This window comes from Helianthus annuus, chromosome 17 (assembly GCF_002127325.2).
Source record: "Helianthus annuus cultivar XRQ/B chromosome 17, HanXRQr2.0-SUNRISE, whole genome shotgun sequence".
In the NCBI taxonomy this organism is placed as follows: domain Eukaryota; kingdom Viridiplantae; phylum Streptophyta; class Magnoliopsida; order Asterales; family Asteraceae; genus Helianthus; species Helianthus annuus.
In genome coordinates, this window is record NC_035449.2 from 167,173,144 (window position 1) to 167,192,903 (window position 19,760).

Sequence of the window (19,760 nt, forward strand, 5' to 3'; positions counted from 1 at the left end):
ATAACCAACCCTTTGTTTCTTACCAGAAGTCTTTTCTTCAGGTTTCTCTTTTGTTTCGGAATTCTTCACTTCAGATGTTTCTTCTTCAAATGCCTTCATGCCTTCCACTGTTGGATAAATCCTGTCAATCACATAAGAAGAACATGAGTAACTTTTTAACAACTTGTTTACTCTCTCAGTTTCAATTCTCTGAGTTTCCAATTTCTGTTCAAGCTCAGCACACATATCAATGTAATAATTGACCATTTCCTGCTTTATCATGTATGCTCCATTTAGTATCTTCATGGCCGTAGCTTGTTCACTGCTGCACTCATTGTATTGATTCATGGCTTTGTTTAAGACATGATACGATTCTTTTAACCTGTTCATGTTGTGAATCAACTTGTTGTTGTATTTTTTTAGAGTCTCACAGTTTTCACAATTTTCAGACACCTTTTTTGCGTCAGCTTCCTTTTTAATCTCAAAAGCTGGAATTTCTTTGACTTTTATCACTCGAACCTCTTCTTCATCATTCTTATCTTTCCTTCTTTCTGCATCTCTCTCGGCTTGAAATTTTAAAAGCTCTTTCATTCTATCTGCCCAATAATCATCATCACTATCATCTTGTTTTTTAACCTCCTTCTTCTTTGCCATTCGAGCATTTTCAGCATTTCTCTCAGCATCTCTCTCGGCTAGATATTTTAAATGCTCTTTCATACTATTTGCCTAATAATCATTATCATCATCTTCAACAACTTGAGCAACAAAAGCTTTATGATCTGAAGTTCTGTTAGGATCAAAATCATCCCAACTGAAATCTTTTGGAAGCCTTTCATCATCTTGATCTGTCAAACATGCTTTACTCTCAGCCGAAATATATTTATCCCAACTAAATCCTTTTGATGATCTTCCATCATATTGATTAACAAGATACGCTTTCTTTGATTCTTCAATCTCCTTCCTAGCACGTGCAGTTTGTGGTTGTTGTTGATATGGCCGTTGAGCAACTTGATGATAAATCGCTTTACGATAATAATCATTGTTGTTGAAAGGGTTTTGAGCTCCACTTGCTTCGCGATTTGTGCATTCTCGTTTGAAATGCCCTTTTTCCCTGCAACGAAAACCAGTAACTTTAGATTTATCAAATCCTAAAGTAGAAACATTTGCATCACGAAAATCATCTCTTCCCGTTATTTGTTTAAACTTCTCAGCTCTTCTCCACACGCTTGCTAAACACCACTTTATATCCATTAACTCCATCTTCTCAGCATCGATCTAATCGTAATCTTCTTTTGTCAACATTGGATTTCCAATCCTTCCCGCAACTAAACTCCCATACGACTCTAACACAGTCACCAACAAAGACATGTGACTTTTGGCTACTTCTTCAGAGTAATTTTGATCATTCTTAAGATTTAATGCAATGTTGCATTGAAGAACTTTGCCACTCTTGGTTGCTGGAAAATTTGGATCGAACGATGGATATGAAGAAAATCCTGTTTTGCTACTTGATCCTTGAGATGAACCTCTAGAAGAACTTTTGGCATTGAAAGCAGTTTCAATCTTTGGTGCAATGTTGGTCTTATCACTAACACCTCCTTTGTAATACAGACCAATGTCTTGTTCACCATCATAGTTCTTCATTCTCGCTATTTTTCGTTGTTCCATCTCTTAAGCTTCGAGTTGTTCAATAAAATAGCTCAGCGTTAGATTGTCAAATTCAGGTTTATTTTTCAACATCATAAGATACGTGCCCCAAACATCATGTGGCAACGCATCGGCCAACTTTTCAATCAATTCTTCTTTATCTTTATTGATGTTCAATCTTTTCATATTCTTCACCAAATTGCAATATCTTTCTATAATCTGCTTTGTATTTTCAGTTTTTAGTCCACGGAATAAATCAAATTCTTTCTTCAAAAGCGACATTTTGTTCTTGATCATTTCTTTACTTCCAACAAACTTTGATTTTAATTCTTTCCATATTGAATGAGCACTTCCGTTGTGTTGAAGTAGAATCAAGATTTCTTCCTTAATAGCTTGCTGCAAGAGACTAACCATCATCTTTTCATTTTTGTATTTCTTTTTCTCATCAACACTCAGATCTTTAATATCAACCTTCTTTCTGTCGTCCTTAACTGGTCTGATATATCTAAATTCAGTATATTCCCATGCATCTAAGTAATATGCTTGAACCCAATTTTCAAAACGTTCTGCCCATCCACTATACTCCTCAATACTCATAAGCTTAGGCCGTTTTTGTGTTGTCCCCGTTTCATTTTCTAGCACCGTACTCTGAGTCACAGTCATCGGAGTAGCAAAGGCATTGTAGAACTCGTTTTCCATGATTCGGTTTTTGAAAATTTCACAAGCTTGGTTTTTCAAACGAAATGAACTTTTCAAGCGGAATGGACTTTTCAAGCAAAATGGACCTTTCAAGCGAAATGAATCTCTTCAAGCGAAATGAAACCTTTCAAGCGAAATGGGATACCAATTTGTACGAAATGATGTCTGTTTCAAACGAAATGGCACTACTTCTCCCACTTCGTGCGAAATAGAGTATTGTTACAAGCGAAAAGGATCTTGGTGCGAAATGAAAGCCTGTTTCGTGCGAAATGGAATCAAAGTCAAACAATCTGATATCCAATTCGTGCGAAATGGAGCTGACGTCACACTTTCGGACAGTTTTTGCTAAAATTGATCAAGTTTTAAACCAATTTAAGGTCTGATTCTTTCAAGGATTTGTTAAAACACTGTTTCGCATGTTATATGTGATAATCAAGCCATTTTATCCGTGAAAACTTGTTTAATTTTGAAAAATGTGAAGAAAGTGAGTAGAAATCAGAAATTTTCAAGCTGAAATGGTAAGAACTCTTCCTCCTGAGCTCTGATACCACATGTAGGATCGTTTGCACGACCAAAACGAGTCGTTCAGAAGAGTTCTAATCAATACGAGTGGCGGAAACAAACGTATAGAAGTTATTTCAGCTGCACACAGAATCACTTAAACTGTCTCTTGTATTGATATCAGATCGTTTTACAATGCTGGAGACACTTCGGCAGTGCTTCGCTACCGGAATCGAAAACCTTACAAATGAAATCACCAAGGCACGTATTTATAGGCATGTGACAACTCGAGTTTCTGACTTTCACTTTCGCATTAAATGCGCGTTGACTTTGACTGTTTAGTTGTTTGGATTGTGGACTTGAAATTGTACGCGTTGTGTTTTAATGAAACGTATTGTCGTTTTGCCTATATGTGATTACTTGCTGTGGTAGAAAATAATATTAGAATTATTATTAAAACACTTAGTCTAGATCACGAAACATGATATACAGATCGAAGGATCACGAAAGATAACCTTAGGTTCGAAGGATCACGAAACATACCCTTCGAGCAAAGATAGGATCCTTCGACATCTTTCGGCCCATGGGATCCTTCGACATCTTTCGGCCCAGTCTTTCAAATGGGCCTTGGCCCACTGCCGATTTAGTATAAGCTTGAGTTGAGACTTTACGTAATAACTCTGGATCGGCAAACCCTAGAGCCTTTTTGTTCTAGCTTTGTGTGCGACGGCAGACCCCCACATCCGAAGCCAAATTCCTTTTGTTGACCATTCTTAGTTCCGGTTAGTGATTTACGTGTTTTGTTCTTGATTTCGACATACTTGGTTAATCTATTATGTAACTGCATGCGAAATACATGTTGATCTGGATTGATAGGATCGAATGCGTAGTATTGAATGGGTTGAATGATATTAATTTGATCAGGATTCGAAAACAGATTAACATGCCAATAGTGTTCGATTATGTGATACGTTATGCTAATCGATTGGATGATATACGTATATATGTTAGATAGTTGAACCGAATGATGATTATGTTTACATGACACATAGATGATGATTCGGATTGGTTGATGATTGATTCCGTAACCGTTAAATGATTTCTGGGAATGATAGTAACTGTCGTAGATGATCTTTGTGCCTTCTGTGTAACGTAACTGATGAAATGTGCTTGTTAATCGATAACATGATAAGATGGATTAGGGTTTTGTGGTAACTGTCTATGAATGAAAACTGTTGTGACCGAAAGATACTTGTTAGTCGAAGCATAGTTGTTGTGACCGAAAGATACTTGTCCTTCGAACCATAGTAGTGTTGACCGAAGGATAGCTTTGACCGAACCATAGTAGTGTTGACCGAAGGATAGCATTGACCGAAAGATGACATTGGTTCGAAACATAACATTCGGTCCGAATGATAACTGTGATAACTGTTTGTCGAAAGATCACTAATGTGTCGAAAGATAACAGTTGGACCGAAAGATATTAGGGATTATGAACATACTTTGAATGATGGAATGTATGCTTGATTTATTTGGCATGCCATGCTTGGTGATGAATGTTAACATTTGTATTCGTGTACACTAGCCGATGATTCAGTCTGAAATGACACGTGTTGTGCCGATTTGCAAACCGACTGTTATGTGATACATGAGTGATGCATGATATTGGCTTTCAAGCACTATGTGACATTAGATTGCATGCATATCATTGCGAACATGAACTGATTTGTTATACGTGCATACAATAGGACGTGATTAATTACTTGTGAGTGCATAACCTAGCATACCGAGCAAACCAAGGTGAGTTCACACCCTTACTAAGGCATGGGATTCCCGGGGGCTTGGGAATGGGTTTTAAAGGAATAAGGTTGAATAGGTTCGTACTGACACTATCACTAGACTACCATACCATCGTCCTCGGTTGTGCAGGACACATACGTGCAATCTACGTACACATATACTTACTACTAACCTCGGTTGTGAAGGATACTTATACATATTACTATCCTCGGTTGTGAAGGATACTTATACTTAATTACTATCCTCGGTTGTGAAGGATACTTATACATATTACTATCCTCGGTTGTGAAGGATACTTAATTACTATCCTCGGATGTGAAGGATACTCACGTAAGACCTACGTGAACTTATACTTACTACTGTTCTCGGATTGTGAAGAACACATATGGTTACGAGTAGTCTAGTGGATTATACAACATGGGAAGCCCCCACCAATAGAACGTACTATCGGCCCAGTAGAGCCACATGTTACAAACGAACTTACTATTACGCATCTGCTTTCTGTGAACTCGCTCAACTAGTTTGTTGATCATTCTGTTACATGCCTTGCAGATCGTTAGGTACTTGGAGCTTGCACTGGAGAAGCGGGTCGTTGTGGGCAAGGATCGTGGTTTCTACGTTGAACTATTATGACATTTAAAACTATTAACTATTGTTGATTTATTTACTATGCTTCCGCTACACTTTGAAACTATGGTTATGTTTTGAACACCTATCGTATTGAATGGATGGTTTACATTTATTTTACTTAATATTAATTACATGTTCAATATGATTGGTGGCTTGATCCTGGTCAGTCACGCTCCCAAGCGGTGATACTCCGCGTATGGATTTTGGGGGTGTGACAGATTGGTATCAGAGCCATTGGTTATAGAGAACTTGGTTTTAATATGGGAAAACGTTTTTATTAAAACCAGACTATAACCAGAACAGTGCTCTCAAACGATCCACAACGACGCTTCGCTCCACGTGCAAGACTCGACATCCTAGGTAATAAGGGTTATGTTTGTTACCTGCTTGCTAGAACTGCATAGAACTTTGCTCGTAGTATGCTTACATTACTTTGCTCACAACTTGTTATTGCTTGAGAACACATACGTGCTTACACTCTTCTGTCATCGCACTATTCGTGAATCATTCTTACTTATGCTACCTTTACTGTTCGATCATGTCTGGACGTGTTGACATGACTCAAGCCCAGTTGACGGCTCTCATTAACGAACAAGTTGCTGCGGCACTTGCAGCCGCACAAGCAGGAGGTATAACCTGCTATTCCAGACCTATTCTAGGATGTTAGATCCTACTCTCGTGACCCAACTCTCGCGCTTAACCTTGACCTATCTTTCTCGCGCCACGGGTCAGAACGCATAGCAACATGCCTGCACATTCAAGAACTTCATGGACTGTCGTCCAAACACATTCAGTGGCCCAGAAGGAGCAGTTGGACTACTCCATTGGTTTGGGAAGCTCGAGTCGGTATTCGAGATGTGTGAATGCCCTGAGACTCGCAGGGTCAAGTACGTCCCTGGTACTTTGGAAGAAATCGCGCTAATCTGGTGGAACGCGCAAGTACGGATACTAGGGTTGGCAGCTGCTAACGCCACCCCATGGAACGAAATTCAAAGAACGCATTATAAGGGAATACTACACGCGTGATGACATCCACAAGTTGGGAGTGGAGCTCTACCATTGGAAAATGACGGGGTCAGAACTTTAAGCTTATATGAAACAGTCGAACGAACTGGCCATCTTGTGTCCAACCATGGTGGACCCTCCAAACAAGCGTATCGAATTGTACCTCAAGGGTCTAGCCTCAGAGATTCAGAGCCATGCTTCATCGGCTAACCACAACAATATCCAAGACATTCAGCGTCTTGCTTATCGCCTCACGGATCAAGCAGTGGAACAGAACAGGCTGCCTAGTTGTTTCAGCGCTATTACTACCGCTACCACTTCTGCTACTCCCGCTACTCCTAGTGACAACAAGCGGAAATAGGATGGGTATTCCAGCAAGGGTTCAGCTACCGTTCGGTCTCAAGCATAGCAGCAGCACAAGAATAGTGATCGCCAGAGCACAGCAGAAGCTAAGGATTCAGGAGCCCACGGAAATCGCCAGCAGCAACAGCAAGCAGAAATCCTATGCAAAGAAAAGATTGTTTGCATTCCTCGTTCTGGTCAAGAACCTCTCGAAGTTCAAGGCGACAAGAGTGGTGCCGTGGTTGGCATCACCTCTTTCTTGAAGGCTCAGAAATGTTTGCGGAAGGGCCACACTGCAATTTTGGCTCTCGTTACTGACACATCAGCGAAAGAAAAGAAGTTGGAAGACCATTCAGTTGTACGCGACTTTCCTCAGGTGTCTCGCAAAGATTTACCTGGTCTACCGCCGCATCGTCGGGACGAATTTCAAATCGAGCTCGCTCCAGGAGCAGCACCCATAGCTCGAGCACTGTATCGCTTAGCTTCACCAGAATCGGAAGAACTATCGACGCAGCTACAAGAAATCTTGGATAAGGGATTTATCCGACCTATCTCTTCGCCTTGGGGAGCTACAAGGACTCTTGGATACCAAATATCTGTGAGAAAGAAGGATGGCACCTTCAGGATGTGAAATTGATTACCGTGAACTGAACAAGGTCACAGTGAAGAACCGTTATCCTCTTCCACGCATTGACGACTTATTCGACCAGTTGCAAGAGTCGAGTTACTACTCCAAGATTGATCTAAGGTCTGGTTATCATCAGCTGAGAGTCCGGGATGAGGACGTCTCCAAGACAGCATTCAGAACTCGCTGCGGCCATTACGAGTTTCTTGTCATGCCATTCGGGCTTACGAACGCGCCTGCAGTCTTCATGGATCTTATGAACAGGGTGTGCAAACCTTATCTTGATAAGTTTGTTATCGTTTTCATCGACGACATTTTGATTTACTCCAAGAGTCAGGAGGAGCACGAGCAGCACTTACGTCTTATCTTGGAACTTCTTCGAAAAGAGCAATTGTACGCAAAGTTTTCAAAATGCGACTTCTGGCTTCGTGAAGTCCACTTCTTAGGCCATGTGGTGAACAAGGATGGGATTCATGTCGATCCATCCAAGGTTGATTCGATCAGAAACTGGCCAGCACCACGTACACCGACAGAAATACGCCAATTCTTGGGTTTGGCGGGTTACTACAGGCGATTTATTAAAGACTTCTCGAAGATCGCGCAACCACTTACTATGCTAACACAGAAAGGTGTCGTTTACAGATGGGGTAATACGCAAGAGACCGCTTTTCAGTACTTAAAGGATAGGCTTTGCAGCGCACCTATTCTCTCACTGCCAGAGGGCACGGAGGACTTCGTGGTTTATTGTGATGCATCGATACAGGGGCTTGGTTGTGTATTGATGCAGCGGGATAAAGTTATTGCCTACGCTTCGCGGCAACTCAAGGTTCATGAACGGAACTACACGACGCACGATTTAGAGCTGGGAGCTGTTGTTTTCGCGCTTAAGATATGGCGACACTACCTGTACGGTACCAAGTGCACGATTTACACCGATCACAGGAGTCTCGAGCATATTCTTAAGCAAAAGGATTTGAATATGCGTCAGCAAAGATGGGTTGAACTTCTAAACGACTATGAATGCGCCATCAAGTATCATCCAGGCAAGGCCAATGTTGTGGCTGATGCCCTCAGTCGGAAAGACACTCTACCTAAGCGCGTGCGAGCGCTACAGCTTACGATTCAGTCCAGTCTTCCTGCACAGATACGAGCTGCTCGGTTAGAAGCACTTAAACCCGAAAACGTCAAAGCTGAAGCCTTACGCGGCTCAAGGCAACGCATGGAACAAAAGGAAGACGGCGCCTACTATGTAACGGGGCGTATTTGGGTCCCACTTTATGGCGGTTTACGCGAACTTGTAATGGATGAAGCTCACAAGTCTCGCTATTCGGTACATCCAGGGTCGGATAAAATGTACCACGACATCAGCACTACTTATTGGTGGCCTAGTATGAAGGCTCACATCGCTACGTACGTTGGAAAATGCTTAACCTGTGCGAGAGTCAAGGTTGAATATCAGAAACCAGCTGGTCTACTTCAGCAGCCTAAGATACCGCAATGGAAATTGGAAGAAATTTCCATGGATTTTGTTACAGGTCTACCTAGATCTCAGCGTGGGAACGATACAATATGGGTCATAGTTGATCGACTCACCAAGTCTGCACACTTCCTGCCGATCAAGGAAACGGACAAGTTCTCCACCCTCGCAGACGTCTATCTTAAAGAAGTTGTTTCGAGGCACGGAGTGCCCACCTCTATTATTTCGGATCGCGATGCACGATTCACGTCAGAGCTTTGGCAAGCGATGCACAAATCCTTCGGCTCACGTTTAGACATGAGCACAGCATATCATCCTCAGACATGGGCAGTCTGAGCGCACGATTCAAACCCTAGAAGACATGCTTCGAGCGTGCGTTATCAATTTCGGCAACGGCTGGGAAAAGCACCTCCCTTTAGTGGAGTTTTCATACAATAACAGTTACCACACCAGCATTCAAGCCGCTCCATTTGAGGCATTGTACGGACGTAAATGCCGGGCACCTCTCTGTTGGGCAGAGGTGGGGGATAGTCAAATTACGGGTCCAGAGATTGTAGTGGACGCCACAGAAAAGATTGCGCAGATACGACAACGCATGGCGGCAGCACGCGACCGTCAGAAAGCCTACGCGGACAAGCGTAGAAAACCTTTGGAATTTGAGGTCGGAGACCGGGTTTTATTGAAAGTTTCACCCTGGAAGGGTGTGGTACGTTTTGGTAAACGGGGTAAACTGAATCCGCGGTACGTCGGACCATTCGAAATCTTAGAAAAGATTGGCAAGGTAGCCTACAAGTTGAACCTACCAGCTGAACTCGGTGCAGTTCACAATGTATTTCACGTGTCGAATCTGAAGAAATGCCTATCAGATGAGACCCTTATAGTTCCTTTTAAGGAACTCAATATCGACGAGCGGTTGCAGTTCGTCGAGGAACCAGTTGAAATCACGGACCGGGATGTTAAGGTCCTCAAACACAAGAGAATCCCTCTTGTTCGAGTTCGTTGGAACTCCCAGCGTGGCCCAGAGTATACCTGGGAACGCGAAGACCAGATGAAAGAAAAGTACCCCCAGCTATTCGAAACCAATGCATCCACTTCTGAGGCTGAAGCTACTACTACTGAATTTCGGGACGAAATTCCAAATCAACGGGGGGATGATGTGACACCCCAGGAAAACCAGTGAACGATGTAACTTACCTAGCTTCCTCAGTGAGTGCGTACCAAATTTCGGGACGAAATTTCTTTCAAGTTGGGGATAATGTGACAACTCGAGTTTCTGACTTTCACTTTCGCATTAAATGCGCGTTGACTTTGACTGTTTAGTTGTTTGGATTGTGGACTTGAAATTGTACGCGTTGTGTTTTAATGAAACGTATTGTCGTTTTGCCTATATGTGATTACTTGCTGTGGTAGAAAATAATATTAGAATTATTATTAAAACACTTAGTCTAGATCACGAAACATGATATACAGATCGAAGGATCACGAAAGATAACCTTAGGTTCGAAGGATCACGAAACATACCCTTCGAGCAAAGATAGGATCCTTCGACATCTTTCGGCCCATGGGATCCTTCGACATCTTTCGGCCCAGTCTTTCAAATGGGCCTTGGCCCACTGCCGATTTAGTATAAGCTTGAGTTGAGACTTTACGTAATAACTCTGGATCGGCAAACCCTAGAGCCTTTTTGTTCTAGCTTTGTGTGCGACGGCAGACCCCCACATCCGAAGCCAAATTCCTTTTGTTGACCATTCTTAGTTCCGGTTAGTGATTTACGTGTTTTGTTCTTGATTTCGACATACTTGGTTAATCTATTATGTAACTGCATGCGAAATACATGTTGATCTGGATTGATAGGATCGAATGCGTAGTATTGAATGGGTTGAATGATATTAATTTGATCAGGATTCGAAAACAGATTAACATGCCAATAGTGTTCGATTATGTGATACGTTATGCTAATCGATTGGATGATATACGTATATATGTTAGATAGTTGAACCGAATGATGATTATGTTTACATGACACATAGATGATGATTCGGATTGGTTGATGATTGATTCCGTAACCGTTAAATGATTTCTGGGAATGATAGTAACTGTCGTAGATGATCTTTGTGCCTTCTGTGTAACGTAACTGATGAAATGTGCTTGTTAATCGATAACATGATAAGATGGATTAGGGTTTTGTGGTAACTGTCTATGAATGAAAACTGTTGTGACCGAAAGATACTTGTTAGTCGAAGCATAGTTGTTGTGACCGAAAGATACTTGTCCTTCGAACCATAGTAGTGTTGACCGAAGGATAGCTTTGACCGAACCATAGTAGTGTTGACCGAAGGATAGCATTGACCGAAAGATGACATTGGTTCGAAACATAACATTCGGTCCGAATGATAACTGTGATAACTGTTTGTCGAAAGATCACTAATGTGTCGAAAGATAACAGTTGGACCGAAAGATATTAGGGATTATGAACATACTTTGAATGATGGAATGTATGCTTGATTTATTTGGCATGCCATGCTTGGTGATGAATGTTAACATTTGTATTCGTGTACACTAGCCGATGATTCAGTCTGAAATGACACGTGTTGTGCCGATTTGCAAACCGACTGTTATGTGATACATGAGTGATGCATGATATTGGCTTTCAAGCACTATGTGACATTAGATTGCATGCATATCATTGCGAACATGAACTGATTTGTTATACGTGCATACAATAGGACGTGATTAATTACTTGTGAGTGCATAACCTAGCATACCGAGCAAACCAAGGTGAGTTCACACCCTTACTAAGGCATGGGATTCCCGGGGGCTTGGGAATGGGTTTTAAAGGAATAAGGTTGAATAGGTTCGTACTGACACTATCACTAGACTACCATACCATCGTCCTCGGTTGTGCAGGACACATACGTGCAATCTACGTACACATATACTTACTACTAACCTCGGTTGTGAAGGATACTTATACATATTACTATCCTCGGTTGTGAAGGATACTTATACTTAATTACTATCCTCGGTTGTGAAGGATACTTATACATATTACTATCCTCGGTTGTGAAGGATACTTAATTACTATCCTCGGATGTGAAGGATACTCACGTAAGACCTACGTGAACTTATACTTACTACTGTTCTCGGATTGTGAAGAACACATATGGTTACGAGTAGTCTAGTGGATTATACAACATGGGAAGCCCCCACCAATAGAACGTACTATCGGCCCAGTAGAGCCACATGTTACAAACGAACTTACTATTACGCATCTGCTTTCTGTGAACTCGCTCAACTAGTTTGTTGATCATTCTGTTACATGCCTTGCAGATCGTTAGGTACTTGGAGCTTGCACTGGAGAAGCGGGTCGTTGTGGGCAAGGATCGTGGTTTCTACGTTGAACTATTATGACATTTAAAACTATTAACTATTGTTGATTTATTTACTATGCTTCCGCTACACTTTGAAACTATGGTTATGTTTTGAACACCTATCGTATTGAATGGATGGTTTACATTTATTTTACTTAATATTAATTACATGTTCAATATGATTGGTGGCTTGATCCTGGTCAGTCACGCTCCCAAGCGGTGATACTCCGCGTATGGATTTTGGGGGTGTGACAAGGCACACCATTCCGCACGAAACGGTTCACACGAAATGGCTTTCCCATTTCGTACGAAATGGCCATCTCCATTTCGTGCGAAATGGTCACACTCACAAATTTCTCGTATTTCGTGCCCTGATCTAACTATTCTAATACAAGACTCGATACAAGACGAAGTCAACAGACAAATGCACCAACAGTTTTGACTCTTGAAAAACATAATATCGGTTTTGTGTTTCTTTTCTTTCTATTTTGATATAAAAGCTTACCATTGTTCAAATGTCATTGTTGATGAGAACAGGGTAACCCTGTGAGCGAACGTGCTGTTCCTATTGCCATATTTGAAACTGATGCGGGTTAAACTCTAGACCGTTACACTTGAAATCTTTTAACTGAAAAGTACATCTGTCTTACATGTATCATCTGCAGAACTTATGAAGTTGTATTGGAAAAAGTGGTGTAAAATCTCATCATATTTTAGTATACGGTCCATTATTGACTGGTCATATTACAAACAACGACTTAGCTCTGTTGTACCGAAGATCATTACCATTCCTGCAGCGATGCAGAAGGTACGCTGTTTCTTATAAACATTCGATGAAGTATTGCACTTCTTTGGCATGTAAGCGTTAGTTTACTTTCAAAATTGTCTGTCTTTTTTTCTTTCTCAGGTATCAAACCCTATTCCAAGAGTAGTTCATCCTCATTGGTTGTACAAGAAGGTTCGTGAAAAAGAGGACAAAATGAGGCAAAGAAAAGTAGACGACATTTTTCGTTCAGTGAACAAAGTAAATAGCGATGACCAGAAATCTTGATCCTCGGTCTTCTTCCCCATTTCTATGCGGTATTCAGCAACAAGTAGTTTCAGTGACATGAAGGTTGCAAGCATTGTCCTGCTAAAGGGTGGAGCTCCTCCCAAGTTTTCTCAGAGGACTCAACTGGTAACCGAGAGTTACCAAGTCGTTTGATCGATGTTTTTGTCATTCAGAGTGAATCTACCAGTCCTTGGCTTCTGAATTTTATCTACATAAACACGCTTTTTGTTCATCTTTTAATCATCATATGATAATATATATTTTCGAATTTTAATCGAGTAACCCTAGAAACCTAACTAAGTCTGTGGGCTCATAGTCTAATAGACAGGTAATACTGTTATATTTTGGTGAAAGTGAATTGTCGTGTATAGAGAATATTGTTATTCTAACACCAAAGGATCTATTTGATTTTTATAACACGTAGTCGATCATGTGAAATATTCCAGCATCTGACATTATTGAATCATGCTCTGTAGCTAGGGATTTTAACGTAACAAGAATGGCACGCAAGAAGATCTGAGAATTTGATTCAAAGAGGCTGGTGAAGGAGCATTTTAAATGGATGTCTGGTTCCGAATTGGCTATTAAATCAGCATAGGTATATGATTAAGTTTTGTATTCGATTGGATTGGATTGTTAGTGTTTGTTTGGTGCCCTAATTGTTGTTCTAAGAGAAGAGGCAATTGAATTTGTAGTGTATTAGTTGGATCTCGAACTTAATTGGTGACTGATTAGTATTGGATCATGTGTACTGATTCTGGAAGTGTTTATTTGATCTGGTTTATAGTTTTAGGGGTGTTTGGATGTCGTTTGAGATCGATGTAGAGTTGGAGTTTAGATATTAATTTTGTTTCATAGTGTCGAGTTTTCTTTCATCAATATCATGATCTTCTATTCAAAGTTGAAATGATCTCCTTTTATTACCAATTTTGGTGGCTAGGTGGATATGACAAAGAAGAGAAAGCAGCTTAGGCTTATGATATGGCTGCACTCAACTACTGGGGCACTTCTGCCACCACCAACTTTCCGGTGACCACAACCATTATCGCAGGTAATTAAAAAAATATATTGAAAAATCTAAATTCAATGGCAGTTGCACTAATGAGTAGACGTAATAAAATCTTCCTCCTCGTGGAAGAGGTAATATCTTCACCCTGATACGTTGTCAATTGCACAAATATGACCTGTTCAAATTCAAAAACGAGTATCCTTTATGCTCTGGAAAGTTTGTGATTAATAATCATTTCTAGCAAGTCATAGAAAAGGTAGGAGGCATACTTGGTGAAAGCACATATATAAACAAGTCATTATCATATATGCACTACAATTAAATTTGTTAAGTTTTACATTACTAAAAAATAATGTAAGAGTATATATGTCATTCGGTTAAGGGCCAAGCACGAGCTTGCCTAACCTCAAATAGTGTTTTAATCCGAGAAAAAGTGAAACCACTGTTTTGGGTTAAAACAGTGTTTTGAAACCACTATTTTGGTTAAAACAATGTTTTGAAACCACTTTTGGGTTAGAACAGTGTTTGAAACCACTGTTTGGTTAAAACAGTGTTTTGAAACCACTTTTGGGTTAACGGTGTTTGAAACCACTGTTGGGTTAAAACAGTGTTTGAAACCACAACCACTGTTTTAACCCAAAAGTGGTTTCAAAACACTGTTTTAGCAACACTGTTTTAACCCAACAGTGGTTTCACTTTTTTCCTATAGGTATCTGTGCATATATATTAACGAAATTGCAGTTCTTTTACGCTATTTACATAGTAATCTTTAGATTTGCTTAATTCATGTTTTGATTTATAATTTATGCATAAGAGCTCTAATGTGCGGCTTAAGGACAACTTTTTAACAATTTCAGGTATTTTTCATGTTCTTGCAGCCACGGAAGGTGAAGGTGTTGTTCAGATGACATCAGTGGTTGTGGAAGTTGAAGAGAATAAGAGTGCCAAAGAGAAGAATGAGATGAGTTCTGCTGTGAATGAAGTTGCAGATATTAAAGGAGTTATGAATATGAATATGAATAAAATCTTGATGCACGTATTGTGCTGCCTCTGATTATAGGTTAGGCTACTGTCCATTGATAATAGTCGTTTCTTTAAGATGTTTGATGTTACTTGGCTGGTATTGTAATTACGAGATGTCTCACAATCCTAATGACATAATAATTCAATGCGATGGTAGGGCAGATTTAAAGAACATCAAATATGATAGTTGGAGTTCAAATTTCATCCTGCTTGTATAGAAATGACACTAGAGGAGGCTAAACATATATAGCTTATGTAATGGTCTTGGTAGACTTATTTCTTGCAAAACCACAATCTTTAAACTGTGAGTATTTTGTTACTCCCCATTACACACTTCATCAATACACCGCTTCTATAGGTCATTTGGTTTGGTATAATTTTTCTTTTTGTTTAGTAGGGTTGCATCTCAAAGGAAACGGGAACAACTCGGAATCTTATACAAAAAGATCGTGTGCTTACTGCTGAATTTTCTTTTATATGAAACGCTACTTGAATGAAAAGTAGTTTGTTCTTTGTTTGGTAATGTCTTTGAAATTGGTGATCGTAGGTATATCTAATCAGATTAGTGAAAGGCTTCACTAATCTCAACATAACTATTTTCCTAAATGACCCATTTTGTTACCATGCCCGACCAGGTATAAGTTAATATATTCTCAATTTCAAAATTTTAATGACTATGTCAAAAGTAGTATTCTAACAAAATTAGGAACTTTTATATGAGAGTTAAGACATGAGTGTTTTACCACGCATCGGTGCTCTAAGAGAGATAGCATTCCCATCCTTTTCTTCTTTTAATCATTTTATGAGTCTGTATATGAATCTAGAATACTTTCTTATAGAAAGTTAGGTAGACGTTATTTGTTATATATTATGTTTATATAGAAAAAGTATATCATTTCTTTAGTCATGCATGAATTTTATTTTGCTGCGTTTCAATTCTAGGGATCTACAACTGATCATGATAGAGCTCTAGAAGACATGTAGAGAATGTCATTTCTTTTGATAAAGTCACATCTATTTCAGGTGTTCTATATACACTTCTAAAAGAAGAAAGACGAGTCGGTATACCAAGGTATCTTTCTCTTGCTTGCTGATAACACCATAGATCCATTCATTGCCAAATTTTATGTTCTCCTTTTTAATAATTAGTTATATTATATTATGAATGCTTTGTGCAGAGAGCTACTAAGGGTATTCAGGTTTACAATGGTATACCTTTACAATGAGCTACAAAAGTGCCACTTATGATTACGTTTGATGTCGAAGGTCTGCCAAAGTGATCCTCTGCTGATGAAGACAAAATCGGAAGAAGCAAAGGTGTGCTATGGCTTAACACATGTTAAAGACCAAGAAATGATATTCAACAGATGTTGTTGCTCAGCAAAGGTTAACAATGTAACAATGCTTAGGCTAATAGCAGATGTTAGGAGTTTATTATGCTGTTTGATCATAGTTAATGTTTGTTGAAAGTCAAGTTGCATTGCATGTATTGATTTTTTTCAAAGTAAATATTTTAACTTTGTTAGTATATTCATTTGATGTTTTACAACTTCTGTATCGAAGTTTAATAAGCACATTTGCAACAGATATGAACATTCGGGAAAGTAATTCCCTTCTAAAAAATATCTAGTGATTCGTTGTTTAATGTATTATGCATGGTTTTCTAAAAGCCACCCGTGTTTACACGGTTTGTTGTTGTTTAGCTTAAATCATGTTGTTTTATCGTTTTGTTATATTTATTCAGTTTTCCAAGAGATTTTCATGTTTGTTAATATTCTAGGGTTTTGAAGAGTTATTTTTTGAGTAGGATATTAATGAGCGATCCACATACGTTCTTGATACGCAACATATATCCCCAAATACAACCCCAAACCCTAATCGGTAACTATTTAAGGTATTGATAATCTCAACTCTCAAGGATTTGTCGCACGAAATTAGGTTTCTAATTTTACAGATTTATGTGGCTTTCAGTGGTTTCAAACTTTTTAGAGGATGAAGGATCAATTTATTTGTTGTCGTTTTGAAGATTTTCAGATTGATTCTTTGTTGTAATTTTGTTTTCAGACCAAATTTTACCCAAATTTTACCATCTGGCAACGGCCTTTCTCCTCAACTGCCTATGATTTTGGCACTGTATTCAGATCCTCAACTTTCTAGGGTTCCGGGGAATTGTAAGTTTTTTGTGCTTTCTGTGTTGTTTTAGTCGAATGTTGTTGTTAATTAGTTCATTATTGTGTTTGTTATTGATTGATTATGGATGCGTTATGTTAGAGATTTCTGGATTGATTAATCTAATTGAATCGTGTGTGTCTAAAGTTGTAAAATTAGGTAAAATTGTAGGAATTAGCTGGTAATATGAGTTTGATTTTGAGTTGTAAAACCTTAACTTACCTTTTGACTTTGTTGTCTTGATCAAGGAAACTCAACTCTTACTGAGCGAACCATGGTTTCAGCTGGAACTGTCTGAGAGGAAATTACAAACTCAAAATCAACTTCTTGAAACAAGTATTATACTCTTTACTTTGTTCTTAGCAATCATGTATTTTATATGATTTATAAATGCAGATGGTCGAGTATTGTGAAACTGTAGGCCATCCGAAACATCTCCATCATATGCATAAGAATAAACATTTGCAGCGGAAGGTTTAACATCATTTGCAGTCATGATAAGAATGATATTGCAGATCAAGAGACAATGCAGAATTAGTAGAGAAGAAACGAATAATGGAAAGACACTTTCGATAAACAGGAAAATGTCTTGGTACCCCACATGATTGCCGGTACACTTGAATAAATACATAGTGTTTGGCGGTTGATTTTGGCGGGTAACTGCCGAAGGCGGTTATTTGAATCATTTACCCACTTATAACACCAGTTATTACATACACTTATCATTTATCATCCGAAATCATATCATACATGTTACTACTTATAAATTCAGATAATTAAAACATAAACTTATAAACATAACTAAGTTTAATATTTCTAATATAACCCCCTTAAACTTGGTTATGTTTCAGAGCTTGATTCATGACGCTTCGGTTAGCTTCCTCAACGGCCCATCTTGCATAATTGAAGTTGAATCTCGTCCGTCTTTTTACTTGATTCCAGTCATCATCATCAATCCCAGCAAAGAATGCCGCTTGTTCTGACTCTGCACCCTTATGATCTTCACCTGCAGCAACATCCCGACCCATATCTGCACTCTTTGTCTTCCTGTGACTTCGTTGAGAGGATTCAGCGCCATCATTCACCACTTCCTTTACATGCACTTTCTCCTGTACCGTTTTATATTTATAATAGTATTCCAGAACTTCTAGGTACATAGCATATACAATCCTCATGTAGTCACCATCTTTGTATTCGAACCCCAGATCTTTTGCTATCATTGGCCATATGTTTTCTGTTGTGACTTCTCGGTATCCGCCGTCCTTTGCCACCATCATATATAAACTTAACAGATCTATCTTTCTTTGATCCAAAGAGTAGGGTGGGACTGGTCTATAATTGATTCCTAAATATTCATTCAGGAACCAGTGAACCATTTCTTCAAATTTCTTTTGTCGATCAACTTTATACTTGAATACGTATTCACGGTCATCAAGCATATTGATCAATGCTTTGCAATCACCAAATTCATGAAATTCTAATGCTTTTAAAATCATTAAATTCCAGTCAACTTCATTTTTATCCGAAACATTTAGTGTTTCAAAATAAGAATTCAAATAATCGTTTTTGAATTCATCGTCTATGCCGCACATGTCTTGCAGCCTCCTTTTCTCCTTTAATCCCAGTTCCTCCTCCTTCGTCAACCCATTCACATCGTTCATGGTATTTACCACCGGAGATGAAAACATAGGGAAGATTTTGCATGAATCACCGGATCGTCGAACCGTAAAACCTTGAAGAGTTAATTGTTCAAGACTTAGAACGTTTCGATCTATATCCGGTGAATAAAATACACTGGGAATTCGCAGTGTTTCGTTCCCTGTTTTCATCTCCACTATTCCTACTCCGCGGATGAATAAAAAATTATGCATTCCGGATCTCGTTTCGACACCCATTATGTGTTTAACCCTCTTAAAAACATCGATATTACCCACAAAATGATGATTGAATGTTGAATTAACATACCAGATTTCATTCCATTGTCCACCATTAGTCCCGGTGACAACCATCTCATCACGGCAGTGCACATCATCATTCTGTGTTCTGATTCCAGCGTTGATTGCTTGTCTAATCAGTTGCGACTCTTCGTCGTTCTCCTTGGCTTTACACGTGTAAATTTGGTGACCGGGCAAATGGCAGTAATAACATAATCTTTCACGCTGAGTTCGGCGTTTTTTTCATTTTTCTCATCAATGCAATGTTGACAAGGCATAGATGTGGCGGTCGGTTTAACTTCTGCATCGAGTCTTGTAGTGGCTCTGATACCACTATGTAGGCCATCCGAAACATCTCCATCATATGCATAAGAATAAACATTTGCAGCGGAAGGTTTAACATCATTTGCAGTCATGATAAGAATGATATTGCAGATCAAGAGACAACGCAGAATTAGTAGAGAAGAAACGAATAATGGAAGGACACTTTCGATAAAC

The 19,760-nt window shown here is 39.3% G+C and overlaps 1 long non-coding RNA gene across 3 annotated transcripts; it reads left to right on the forward strand.

Annotated features, from left to right (window-relative positions):
- The first annotated feature begins 12,743 nt into the window (after positions 1 to 12,743).
- On the forward strand, positions 12,744 to 16,754 carry LOC118489229. Of its 3 annotated transcripts, none has more exons than XR_004886821.1 (6): positions 12,744 to 13,725; positions 14,068 to 14,178; positions 14,994 to 15,196; positions 15,322 to 15,463; positions 15,554 to 16,231; positions 16,338 to 16,754. It is a non-coding gene; the product is annotated as an uncharacterized LOC118489229 (long non-coding RNA). The 3 variants fall into 3 exon arrangements; XR_004886823.1 differs by having other exon boundaries at positions 16,426 to 16,754; XR_004886822.1 differs by having other exon boundaries at positions 15,015 to 15,196.
- Positions 16,755 to 19,760: the final 3,006 nt, after the last annotated feature.